Raw genomic sequence first — 12,377 nt, 5'->3', positions numbered from 1 at the left:
CATGAATCAGGGTTTTTGCCAGAAGTGCAGAGTCACTTTTCAGCAGTGCAAAGTCACTTGAACTCTGCAAAACCTCCATGAATCGGGCCCTAAATCTCTCCACAGGTTCCAAAAGATGTCGCTGACCGTTAAATGAACTTTCGCTCAAGACTGGCCCCTTAATCAGAGAGCTCCAAATCTTGCGTGGGGAGAGGCCCCTTCCCCTGGCCATTCTTAGTGCTGAATTGATTTAGGTTTTCCTTTTTAGCCATCAAGGACAGCAGAGCACTGTTTTGTTGCACTGCTTCTTTAGTACTGTCGTACAGCCATACATGGACCATAGGACCAAATGCAAGGCTGACATTGAGGACGGGCTAACCGAGAATTATGAATAGCAGACCGACTTTTCTTTTCATCCAAAGGATTTGTCATGGTTGTGACGCCTTGACTGTTCTTTGCTGGTGATTTTAAAATTACACGTATTTGTTGTAAAGGGACCTCTGAGCCAGTTAATACCTTAATGTGTATGGACAGATTGAACACAGTTACTTAAGTTATGACACATCCGAATAAGGATCCATCAAGAATAGGCGAGGTTGGTGGCTGAGTGTCAAACACAGTAATAATAGGAAATTTGGGTTTTTCAGTGATTACACACTCAGCAAGTGATACGTCGTTCTGCATTTCTCCACTGGAGGGAAGAGATTGAATCGACTCATATGAAGTGGGAACTAGAATCCCGGGTGGTGTATTTGTCTGGAGATGGCAGTTAGAATTACTTCTTAAATTATAGTTTGGTCCCTTGTATGAAGCCATGGTCACTTTTAAAGACTCTTCAAATGCCAAACATCTAGAAATACTGACAGACTGCAGACTGACACTCGCTGGCACCCCTTGCTCGTGCTATGCGCATGGTCTGTGCTGATGTGAGCTCTGTAACTTGATCACAGGTGCAACAATCACAGCAATCACAGCAAACTCCAAATGCTGACAAGCCAGGACTGCACTGCAGACTGACACTCACCGGCACCCCTTGGTGACACTTTTTTTTAATTACTAACACACTTCACAATGACAGGCCACTGAAAACTGCACTCCTAGTGTCGGTGTGGGTGCTGGGAACCTGTCAGTCATTACTGTCAGGAATGTACTCCTGTAGCCTTTCTTTGCATTGGGTTGGCCCGTGCATATTTTGCCCTGTCGCTCAGCCCCTTAGAAATTGGCATGTCATTGTTGTGAATAAGGTGATCTCACAATTTTTGAAATTAACACCAATAATAAAAGCGCATCCTCTTTGCATTTGTTATTTGTTTTAGTTATTGGGAACCTTAGTAGGGTTTTGGATTCCTAGACTGGTGAAGAAGTCATCCAAACGCGATTCTTTACATGAGAATAGATATCCTTACAGATTTCTACACATGTATCACTAATGCCAAGACTCTGGAATCTCCTCCCCTTCACCATTCAAGGTGCGCCCTTGCTCCTACAGTTCTTGAACGAGCTCAAGACCCTCCTCTTCAAGGAATGGCTCCTCCATAATACCTAGGTCCATACACCGTCCACTCACCACCTAACCAGAGACTGGGCAATCTGATCTCCACTGTTTCCTCCCCAGATTACTTGTAGATCCATTGCTGTCTATTGCCCTTCCTCTCCTGTTGTTAGATCCCCACTCTCTAGTTTCACTGTTCCCTGACTTTATTCTTCCCCTATGATTGTAAATTGCTCTGTTGCCTTTGCTGTTCTGGTTTTGCACATTGCATGCTCTGGTTTCTTTTCCTCCATTGGACATACCAGCCTGCATGTCCCAGCATGAAATGTGCAAACCAGGAGTGATTTAGGGCCCTATGCATGACACGGGGCCACTTAAGATCTGTGCGGGGTATCATCCATGAACATATGCAATCCTGCCTATGATTAATAACAAAAATAGTGGTGTATACATTACGCTTTTCCCTTTAGCGGCCATATTTTGAAAAATGTAAAATAATCAATATAAGATGATTAGTGCTGTCAGGATACATCCTTCATGCTTATGCTGCGTGATAGTGCGTGATTGCTGTGAGAGGGGGAATATCTATAATGAAGTTGAGAGTGTCAATGGTAATGTTTTCTTAAGCAGATGCAGTATGGGAATGGGGGAGAATTGTCTGACTGTGTGCAGCACCTGTAAATACATGGACAGTGGGATTACTCTTCTGTGTGCAAGCACCCCCAAAATATTGGCAATTTGGAGTCACTACCCCTTCACAAATAATGTTTAGTAGTTGTAGCAGTGAACCCCATCTGCTTTGTATGCCCACCCTAAAATGTTCAAAGTTGGCCCCTACCTGTGTGCAAACAACCCAATTCCCCCATGTGTGTTGCTCTCATTTTGCCATTACTTTGTTTCTCATTCACTGTTGCAAAACATGGAAATTCTGTGCTCACTGGGCGTACTGAAAATGGAAACAGCAGTACTCATCTGGCACAGTGACATTTGGTCCTGCTGCGGTCAGCTGGGATGTATGCAATCTGAGCATTGTGCGCTCATGCGTACACTAGCATCTGCCACTGCTCTGGTGACTGGACATAATGGACTCTGTCCATGCTGTAGTACCTAGGCAGAACGGGATTGTGTATTTCTTCGCTAAGTGGACAATATAAAATATGGCATGAGTGTACTAACTAGGAATATTTGTATCTGTCCTTACTGCGCTAACTGAGCATAATGGAGCCTACCACTCCGGTCTGAATCTAGCACTGCTGTACTGACGGACGCCTTTAGCTCTGTCAGAGCCTGGGGTGAGGACTACATTTTGGCACCCCTCCTGCCCCCCTGGTCTAGGCCCAGGGGGTCTAGCAGCAGCACTCTTTTTAAGTGATTAACTCCCTGAACATGTGCTGGAACAGGGAGGTAATTACTTCAACCGGGCTGCCATGCTTAAAGCAGCATGGGGCGACCTTTCAAAGGCTGCTCCATGCTGATTTAGCATCTGCACCCTATTGAAAGGAAATGCGCCCGCTCTCGTGCTGGCGAGAGCGGGTCACATTTACTTTCAATAGGGCGCCTTCACCCACCATGCCAGCTCTGGGAACCCTTGATAGATTCCCCGGTTCTGGTGTGGGGCTAATATGGCACCCTGGGTGACAGACCAGGTCGCCCGTGCCTAAAGCCGGCCCTGACTGTACTAAATGGACATAGTACAATATGTATGGCACTGCTGTACTAAGTGAGCATAATAGTTTCTGGATTTACTATGCCATATGAGCATAATGGAACCCAAAACCGCTGTCCTAAATGAGCATAACGCAACCCAGTAGAACTCTGCCAACTGGACATATCTGTAACGATGATGCGACTACATGACCATAAAAGGACAATGAGGCAAGGATTTTACTATTGTCAACAAATTCTTAAGAAGACGCAGCTCACTGTCTTTAGAGATCAGTAGGGTAAGTCACTTTCACCCACCTTTATTTTCATTGTTATGGTTGGATCCTGATTATCCAAATCTGTATGCTTTTTTCCAAAGTGATTTTGATGGCAAAATCTATACATAGGGCCTCATTACGACCCTGGGGGAAGACCATGGTGCTATTAGCACCATGGTCCATGCCGGTAAGTTACCGACTCCGTCATGGAGAAAGGGGGAATTACCACCCCATTACAAGGTTGGCGGGAGGTAATTCCCCCTTCCTCCATGGCCCTTCCCCATTCCCATTTTTGCCCCATAGGGCTCAATGGGAATGGGGAAGGCGCTAAGTACGGTACCGCAAATTGCGGCACCATAATTAGCACCAAGGTCCCTTTGCGAGTCCCTACTTTAACGGCTGGTCTACACCAGACGTTAAGGTCGGGTTTGGAAAAGGGACCTCGTAATTAGGCGCTAATAGGTTAACGGCGCCACAGCCTTTTACGGCGCTGTTAACCCATTAGCGCCTGGGTCGTAATGAGGCCCATAGTGTTGGTACAAATCTATTGTCTTTGGAAATGCTTGTTCTAGTTTTTTTAGTACGTCTCTCACAATTCATTTTTTCTAAAGTCAATCACAGAAGCTCTAAATGGGTCTTTTTTTTCATGCCACTCTTCTCCTGCTGCTTAACACTCAGCTACCCACTCACCACAACATCAACTCTCTGTCGGAGCAATACAATTACCTGTTAGCTAACGCTGTAGGCTACCTGGCCCATCTCAAGTGATGCAAGTCAAAAAAATACCAGGCATAACAATACTTGGTTTACCTCAGAACTCCACGCAATACAGGCAAGAAAACACGCAGTACAATCTGCCTGGCAGAAGGGCCCCACTATAGCTAACATCGCCCTCTTCCTAGACTTGTCTTTGAAATATAAACAAGCCATCTGTGCAACCAAAGCAACTTTTTACAATAATAGAATTGCAGATACCTCCTCGAGTTCCTTAGAATTGTTCATCATCCTTCCCGAATTAGAATCTATGATTGCACCCCCTATGATCATCACAAAAGATATCTTAAGTAGTAATGTCCAAGACGCCCTCACCGGCAAAATCAGACAACTGCAATGCAAAATCAAAGTCCAATCTGCCACCTTGTTGGACACCACACAACTTCCAGACCATCTTATCTGCTCACATGCATCTGTTCAACTTAAAATCTATCTGCAAGCCCGACCTGGCCACCATTGTGAAAGGGATCAAACTGTCTCACTACAAAGGTGACATCTGCCCAGCCTCCCTGGTAATGGAATGTATAGAATGCCTTCTCCCACTCATCACCACCATTGCCAATGCCTCCTTTGCTTCAGACACTGTCCCCCCTTCTTAAAGAGTCCTGGACCTGCTTAAAAAACCTTCACTAGACACAACCATCTACAATAACTACCGGCCCATTATCACCACCATCCCTTTCCTCAATCCTCAACAGAGCCGCCTACCCCCAAATTAAAAAATTCCTGTAAACACACCACATTCTCAGCCCCCACCAGTCTGGCTTCCAACCTAGATGCAGAACAGAAACTGCTCTCCTTGACCTAAAGGACCAACTTGATGACACTAATGACTCAGGAAAGCTCTCCCTCATTTTGCTACTGGACCTATCAGCGGCTATCGATCCCGTCAACCACAATAGCTTTTGGCACCATCTGACTTCAGTCGCGTGCTATTCACCCGAAGCTGCCAGTTGGATCTCCTCCTTCCTTGACAAAAGAAAATCTAAATTATATGCAGGTGATACTGCTGCTCCCCCTACTCTTAACATGTGAAAGGTCCCACAAGGATCCTGTGTTTCCTCTCCCCTCTACTATGTATACACAAAACTGCTATTTTACCACCTTGACTCACTGGGAATCTCCGTCACAAGCTACGCAGACGACACCCACATCCTCACTTTCCTAACAGGTGTCCACACACAGGACACTCCCAATGCGAATACCATTTATGAAATTATCGAAACCTGGATGGCCCTGCACAGTCTCTGCCTGAATTATGAGAAGAAAGAACTCTTTCTGGTTGGCACGCCAGCCCTCCTAGCGAATCTTGATCCAATGTTCTGCTTCTTCAACATCGATGGCTACAAGATCCCTGTCTCCTACTCTGTGAAAACTATGGGCACCCACCTTGACGCCTCGCTCAACATGTCCCGCCAAATCAACCACATTACTTCCACAGCTGCCTATGCCACGAAGCTCATACGTGTGAGCAAACCATTCCTCTCCCCTGACAATCGCTCACTGTTGCCCGTACCCTCGTTGGATCTATGTTGGACTATTGAAATGCCCTGCTCTGCGGCACCTCTGAAAAAACTTAAATAGGCTCCAAGTGATCCAAAACAATGCTAGCTGTACTGTGCTGGACCTGAGTAAGTTTGACCACATCTCTGAAGCTAGGAGATCTGTCCACTGGCTCCCTGTCCGGTAAAGAATTACATTCAAATCACTCATCGCTGCCTTTCAAACAACGCCCCTTCATATTTTGCTCAGAGACTCAACATACGCACACCCACCAGCCTTCTCAGATACAACCACTTTCACTGCCTCTTCACCCAGAGATTCAGATGCAAAAGAGACCCGGGGCATCCAGGTTCCCGGTGGTGGCAGCCAACCTCTGGAACAATCTACCACTTCACCTTCGATCTGAACCCCCCTATCCTCTGTTTAGGAAAAAGCTCAAGACACACCTGTTCAATTACTCCTATTCTGTATGTACGTATTGTTCTCATCATGTTTGTAACCAGCACCTAGATACCCAATGGTTTTGCGTGCATCTACAAATGGATAAATAAATAAACAAATAAAGGCACCTGGTTTACAGCACAGCATATGGCAACTTCTTTGACTTCTCCCAGACATCTTGTTTCCTGCCCACTGCCCTATAAACACATCACTTTGTGTATCCTGTCTTTAAGTTCACGGTAGACATGCTACAGTGGGTGGTGCCGTTATTGAGAAAAAAATGACTAACTCAATTTGATGTCTGTTTTTCTGATACATTCCCTGATGGCACAGGAATAGAATAGGATCAGGGAATCAGTAGTAAAAGGCAGGAAGTAAAAACAAATATTTTTTTTTAAAAATGGAAAGAACAAAAACAGGCGGGAAAATTAGCAAAAAGGGACGGGGATCTGTAGGATAAATTGTACGTAGAGAGACCCCACATTTACAAAAAAGGACAATGAAGGCACTATGAGGAAAACAAAACATTTGTCAGAAAGGGGCTGTTTTGGCCGTTTCGTTAATGGAGGCATTAGTCATTATGATATGAAGGTTTGACTTCTGCCAAATAATGCACGGTAGAAATTCCGAATGCTGACCGAGGTTGCCACCATAAGTCTGACTGATGGTGGGCAAAGCTTTTCTAACGGAATCAAATGATTAATATGCTGCTGAAATGCATGTTGTCTTCCCTGGTTCACATTTGTATGCAAAAGGACAGACGCATCCAGAGACCAATTTATTATTTAAGGTAGGATTTCCTTGATCACAGTATGTGCAGAAAAGAAAGGAGAGAACAAGCGGAACTCACTGATAACTTATTGCACTTAATGTATGGCATGGGAATGCTAATGTTCCATGTGGGCAAGACATGCTGAGAAACAGTGCTTGTTATCTTATTCTAAAACGGAGGCGTCCATTGTCTATGCATGTATGTATAAATATAACTTCTGCACACACCGTTGAAAACTACCAATTGCATGTCACAAGATGTACCACATTCCTCAAAGTACACACATCAATTAGAATTGCCCTTCGTTAGTTGGGGAAGTAATGGCTATGAGACACAGTCCCCCCAAAAGCAAGTGATAGCTTGCCCTCGTCCTTATACGCCATTCTGGATTCATTTTCTCTGACAGATCAGGCCAATCAATGCTGTTGGCAGTTGAGCCTCAAAAGTGGTGGGTCATAAATGCCCCCACCCCCCTGAAATGCAGGGAGCACAGCACGCAAGCATGCCCTTAAGGTGGTTGGAGTTATTTATTTTGTATTTATTGATGCATTCCAGATCAGGCAGGTTCTAAAAGAGGGTAAAGGGAGGACTGCTGAGTGGTACAAAGGATCACAACACCGAGATAACAGGTGCTAGTAGTTTAATTAGCAATGGATTTCATCACAGAGATGGGGAGCTGGATAATGTGCGCCACAATGAAGGGAGACTGGAGAGTGAAATGTTGGGAGAGTTCATGACATGAGACAATACGTGCAAAGGAGTCTAGTAGTCCTGTTGTTTTGTTCCGCCATTGTGATCAATAAACATGTGCTTTCACGCCTATGCAGATGATACTCAGGTTTACCTGAGGGTCAACGGACTAATGACTGTTTTGGCACTTTGACTCAGGGTTGGAAAGGGTAGTAGTTGGCTCAGGAGTAGTGATCTCAGATTAAATGCATCCAAGTGAGCTGTCCTTCTTCTTGGTCCACTTCATCTGCTTGAGAATCTCCCTCTTCTAGCCATTGTGCCTGCACACTTAATCTTCATTCTTCCTTTGCAAATAAAGTGAAAAATCTTGGAGGTTACTGGGGGCAGGGAGGCAGTGTTTCCAATCTGGCTCAGTGGTTAAAGATTGCTTCTTCAAGCGTAGCCTGCTCTGATAATTCCCCCCTTAAAGATTTGAGATTGGTGTTTAGATACCTCTATGAATGGTCGAGCACTTTTCTACCTGCTGGAGAAAATCCACTTTTGCCAACCACCTAGATTACTTAGGTCTTCAGGACTAGCCCTTCGATTGGTACCAAAGGCACATTTGAAATTTAGTAGAAAAAAACTAAAATTCTTAGACTTTGAAATGCTCTGCCACTCAATATGTGCCAGATCACCAATTTCATGAATCTCAGGAAAGCTGTTAGAATGCATCTGTTCATGAAATAATTTCATGTATGTTTAATCCAGTCACTTCTCATCACCTCATTGCCTAGATGCATTTTAGTTTGTTGTGTTGCACATTATAAGAACCGATAATCAAATCAAATATAATCAACATGTTGAGAAAGCACATATGTACAGGCTTACAGTTCAGCCTCTCCCTAATGTATCACCTGCAATGGCAACTTTTAAGTTTTCTCTTCTTGAAGGGGGCAATATATTAGCATGCCTTAATGCAATACAACCTAGCTAATCAGGTGTGGATATTCTTCCCTGTTAGGCATTGCAATAATCTGTAGAAACTGCGTGCCCCATTGTCTGTAGTTTGCTCAACAACTCTCCTCTAGAAGGTAAAGTACCCGCGGACATTAAGAAAGCTTTAATTAAGCCTTTGCAGAAAAACTGTCTTTGGATTCAGAGGTTTTTTGACAACTATAAGCCAATCACCAAATTGCCTTCCTTAGCTACGGTTTTAGAAGGTGAAGTTGTTCAACATCTCCAGGGTGATATGGCAAGTATGGGACTTTTAGGGCCCATTCAATTAGGACCTAGACCACTGCATGGCAGAGAGATGGCTCATTTGGAAATTATTAATACCATGCTTAGAAACGCGGAAGAAGAACAACATCAAATCTTGGTTTTTCTGGAGCTCTTGGCAGCCTATGGAACCATTGACTTCAGGCTCCTGTTCTCACTGCAATCTTTGGTCTATATAGTAAAGAATAAAATAGATCTATCCAAAAAGCTGCCTCGTAACTCACGGTTTATAGTGACTATTTCGAATTACATAATTTCAAATGCCAAAATGTCAAAAACATTTTACCTAAAAAAGAAATTCAAATGTCTTTTTTTCGTTATTTTTTGTTTGAAATGGGGGGTTTCCTCTCCCAACTTTCCCTTTTTTATACCCTTTTTTTACTCGCGAAACCAAAAATAAACATGTGAATTAAAAAATTATAAATTCGAAAAAAAATCTTTTAGGTAAAATGTTTTCGACATTTTTGTCATTCGAAATTATTTTTTCAACATATTAACTGGATACCGTATCTCACAGTATCCATTGAAACTGGAAGATGAAGAAGGAGTCGCACCATACAGGCCCTCATTGTGAGTTTGCCGGTAATCTGGCGGTGCTAGCAGCAAATTACCAGCAGACTCACCTTACCGTTACTGGCACCCGATATACCAGTGTTGCTGGGATATTAGGGACGCCGGCAATGGCAGTAAGTTCCCATTCCATGTAGTCCAAAAGGACTCAATTGTATGGGAACTACTGAATCACTGGAACCTTTGTTAATGGTTCAGGTGTTTCAGTGAATTGGTATGGCGCCGAATTTCTGGCAGGCCAGGCTTGCCGGTAGTTCTCTGCCCTACCGGCAGATGCAGAGTATGCCGATCTGGGAAAAATGCCAGAGCTGGAAGTACAGGACGTTTTCGCCAGCATGTTCCCCAGAACAGCATGCTCATAATGAGGGCCATAGATCCACTGTTGAAATAAGGACGCATAGTTCTCACTACTAGTCCTTGTAATACTCCGATCATTCCTGTCAAAAACCCTAGAAACAATACATATAGATTTGTACACTATCTGAGAACTGTAAACTCAGTAGTTATCCCAGCTTTTCCAGCAGTGCCCAATCCTGCTATCATAATGTCCTGCATACAGCTGGATGCCACACGTCACTGTAATTGATACATGTTCTGCTTTCCTTTCTATATCAATACATATTGAAAATCAGTTTTTGTTTGTATTTTGCTATCATCGAATTCAGGGCACGTGAACTATGCTACACTAAGGTATACAGAGTCACCTACACTTTTGTGGCAACAGTTTAAAAAAGATTTAGTTGATACCTTGGCAGGGAAGTCAGTACAGGTTCGGTGTGCAGACAATCTGTTGCTAGTCTCCCCATCCTTTGACGGTTTTAAATAGAACATTCAGTAATACTAACTGATTTAGCTAATAAAGTACACAACACATCCAAACAAAATAAGCAATGGTGCAAGAGAAGAGTACTCTATTTGGGACATGATATTACAATGGGTCACAGGGTTCCTCTAGGAAGGAAGCTGTTTACAAGCAGGGCCGTCACGAGGGGAGTACAGGGGGGACAAACTGCCCCGGGCCTCGCACTTGCGGGGGGCCTCGCGGCCCCCTCTCCTAAGTAGAAAGCAGCACAGTCCACCCGTGTCCATTATTCACACGAGGGACTGTGCTGTCTCCTCTCTGCCCCTGATTTTGCTGTTTGTTGCAAAGCCGTTTGGCTCCGCAACAAACAGCAAAATAATGGGAGGTAGCAGGGCTCAGAAGTGAGCTCTGCTGCCTCCTGTTATTCAGCTGACAACGTGGACATGCTGAATGATAAGAGAGGACTAATCTCCTGTCAGCCAGTGTGTTCACGTTGCTCAGCGTGGCCACGCTGACTGATAGGAGAGGACTCCTCTCCTGTCAGTCGGTGTTTCACGTTGCTCGGTGTGAACATGTTGACTGATAGGAGAGGAGTTCTCTCCTGTCAGACAGCATGTCCACGTGTCGGAGTGCATGGAGGTAAGTGTTTTTTATTTTAAATTAAAAGTGTATATATGTGTATTTTAATTAAATTAGTATGTATATGTGTATGTATGAATGAATGCATGCATGCATGTTGGAGTTTGTGTCAATGCTGTGTTTGGTTTTATGTATGCATGAATGTATGGAATTGTGCAACTGGAGGATGAATGCATGAGTGAAAGTGTTTTATGTGAGTGTGTGTTCAGCCCAACCCCTAAATTTAGCTGCACTGGGGCCCACTTCATTAAGGGGTGGGTTCATGGCATCAGAGGTGCACCTAGGCAAAAATGTCAGGGGGCAGGGGGGACTAACAAATAACATGTTGGGAATGGCGCTAACATCAGAGGCTGTGAGGGAGGGGTAAACTTCCTTGTGTGGGGCCACCTAACATCTTTCCACATTCGAATGAGACTATTCTGGTGAAGCTTCAATGTTACAAGCAGCTACTTCTTGCCTTCATTTCTGAAACGTCACACTTAAGGACGGACTGCTGTGAGAATGAGATGTCTCATGTCACCACTTTCCTTCTTCTCATGGCCATGCTATTCCCTATGGCAATTCTCACCCAGTTCCTGCCCTCTTCACTCAAAACACCTCCTCACTGGAACTCTTTGAACTAGCTTTAAACACGCCTTGCCATCAAACTTTGCCCTCAATGTGCCTGCAATTGTTTCCTCAAAGGAGTCTTCTGAGAGTTCATGACTTCATTGGAGTTGTAAACACGGAACTGGTGTAATAAAAATGTCTAAATCAGGTCTGCCTTTGGCCACTCGAATTAAAAACACCATGCGTGTCTTTCGCTGAAGTTCTGTTAAAAACAAGCATTGGCAAAGCCAACAGTTTTGGCTTGTTTATAACTATTAGGCATTTGCCAGACACTGCTATTAGTTGCTCAGGTACTCAAACCATTTTGCACCGGCACTATCAATGGCCAGCTAATACCAATACAGAAGTGACTTTCCCATTTCTACACGAATGCCCAACCTGTTAGCATTGCCAGTGCTCTTTTTGGTTTACCCTTGATGCACAGGACTATGCATCAAAGTTAAAGCAAACATACTACTTGGCTAAATTTGCCCACATTGAATGTAGGCCAATCTAGCCAGTAATAACACTCATGGTACACAGTCAGCCTGGATATACTTTCTGTGGCATGGCATTTTTACACGCTGGGAGTCTGTACATGGTAGTAATGGCATATACTGATGCAGCCTGCATGGACATAATTAGAACAACCAGCATGAATATATTTTTATACTAGCATATCTCGCGTGGAAAAGCAGCATGAAATGTATTAGAAAATGTTCCTATGCACGGTTTGTGATTTGCAACTATTGGGATTTTCCATGTGCTTCCATACAAAACTAATTGCAAACTGTATGTATTTCTACCCCGTTTTGCAAAGAAAGTGCAGTAAAATGCATAATTTTAACCCAATGTTTCAAACATTTTCTTGGGAGTGAAAGCCCTCCTAAAGCAACCCTTGTTTGCGTTGGGCTCCCTCACTGTGCTCTGTTGATCCTGCTTAAT

This window comes from Ambystoma mexicanum, chromosome 6q (assembly GCF_040938575.1).
Source record: "Ambystoma mexicanum isolate Mex_15411 chromosome 6q, UKY_AmexF1_1, whole genome shotgun sequence".
Classification (NCBI taxonomy): domain Eukaryota; kingdom Metazoa; phylum Chordata; class Amphibia; order Caudata; family Ambystomatidae; genus Ambystoma; species Ambystoma mexicanum.
This window is presented reverse-complemented; position numbering follows the sequence as displayed.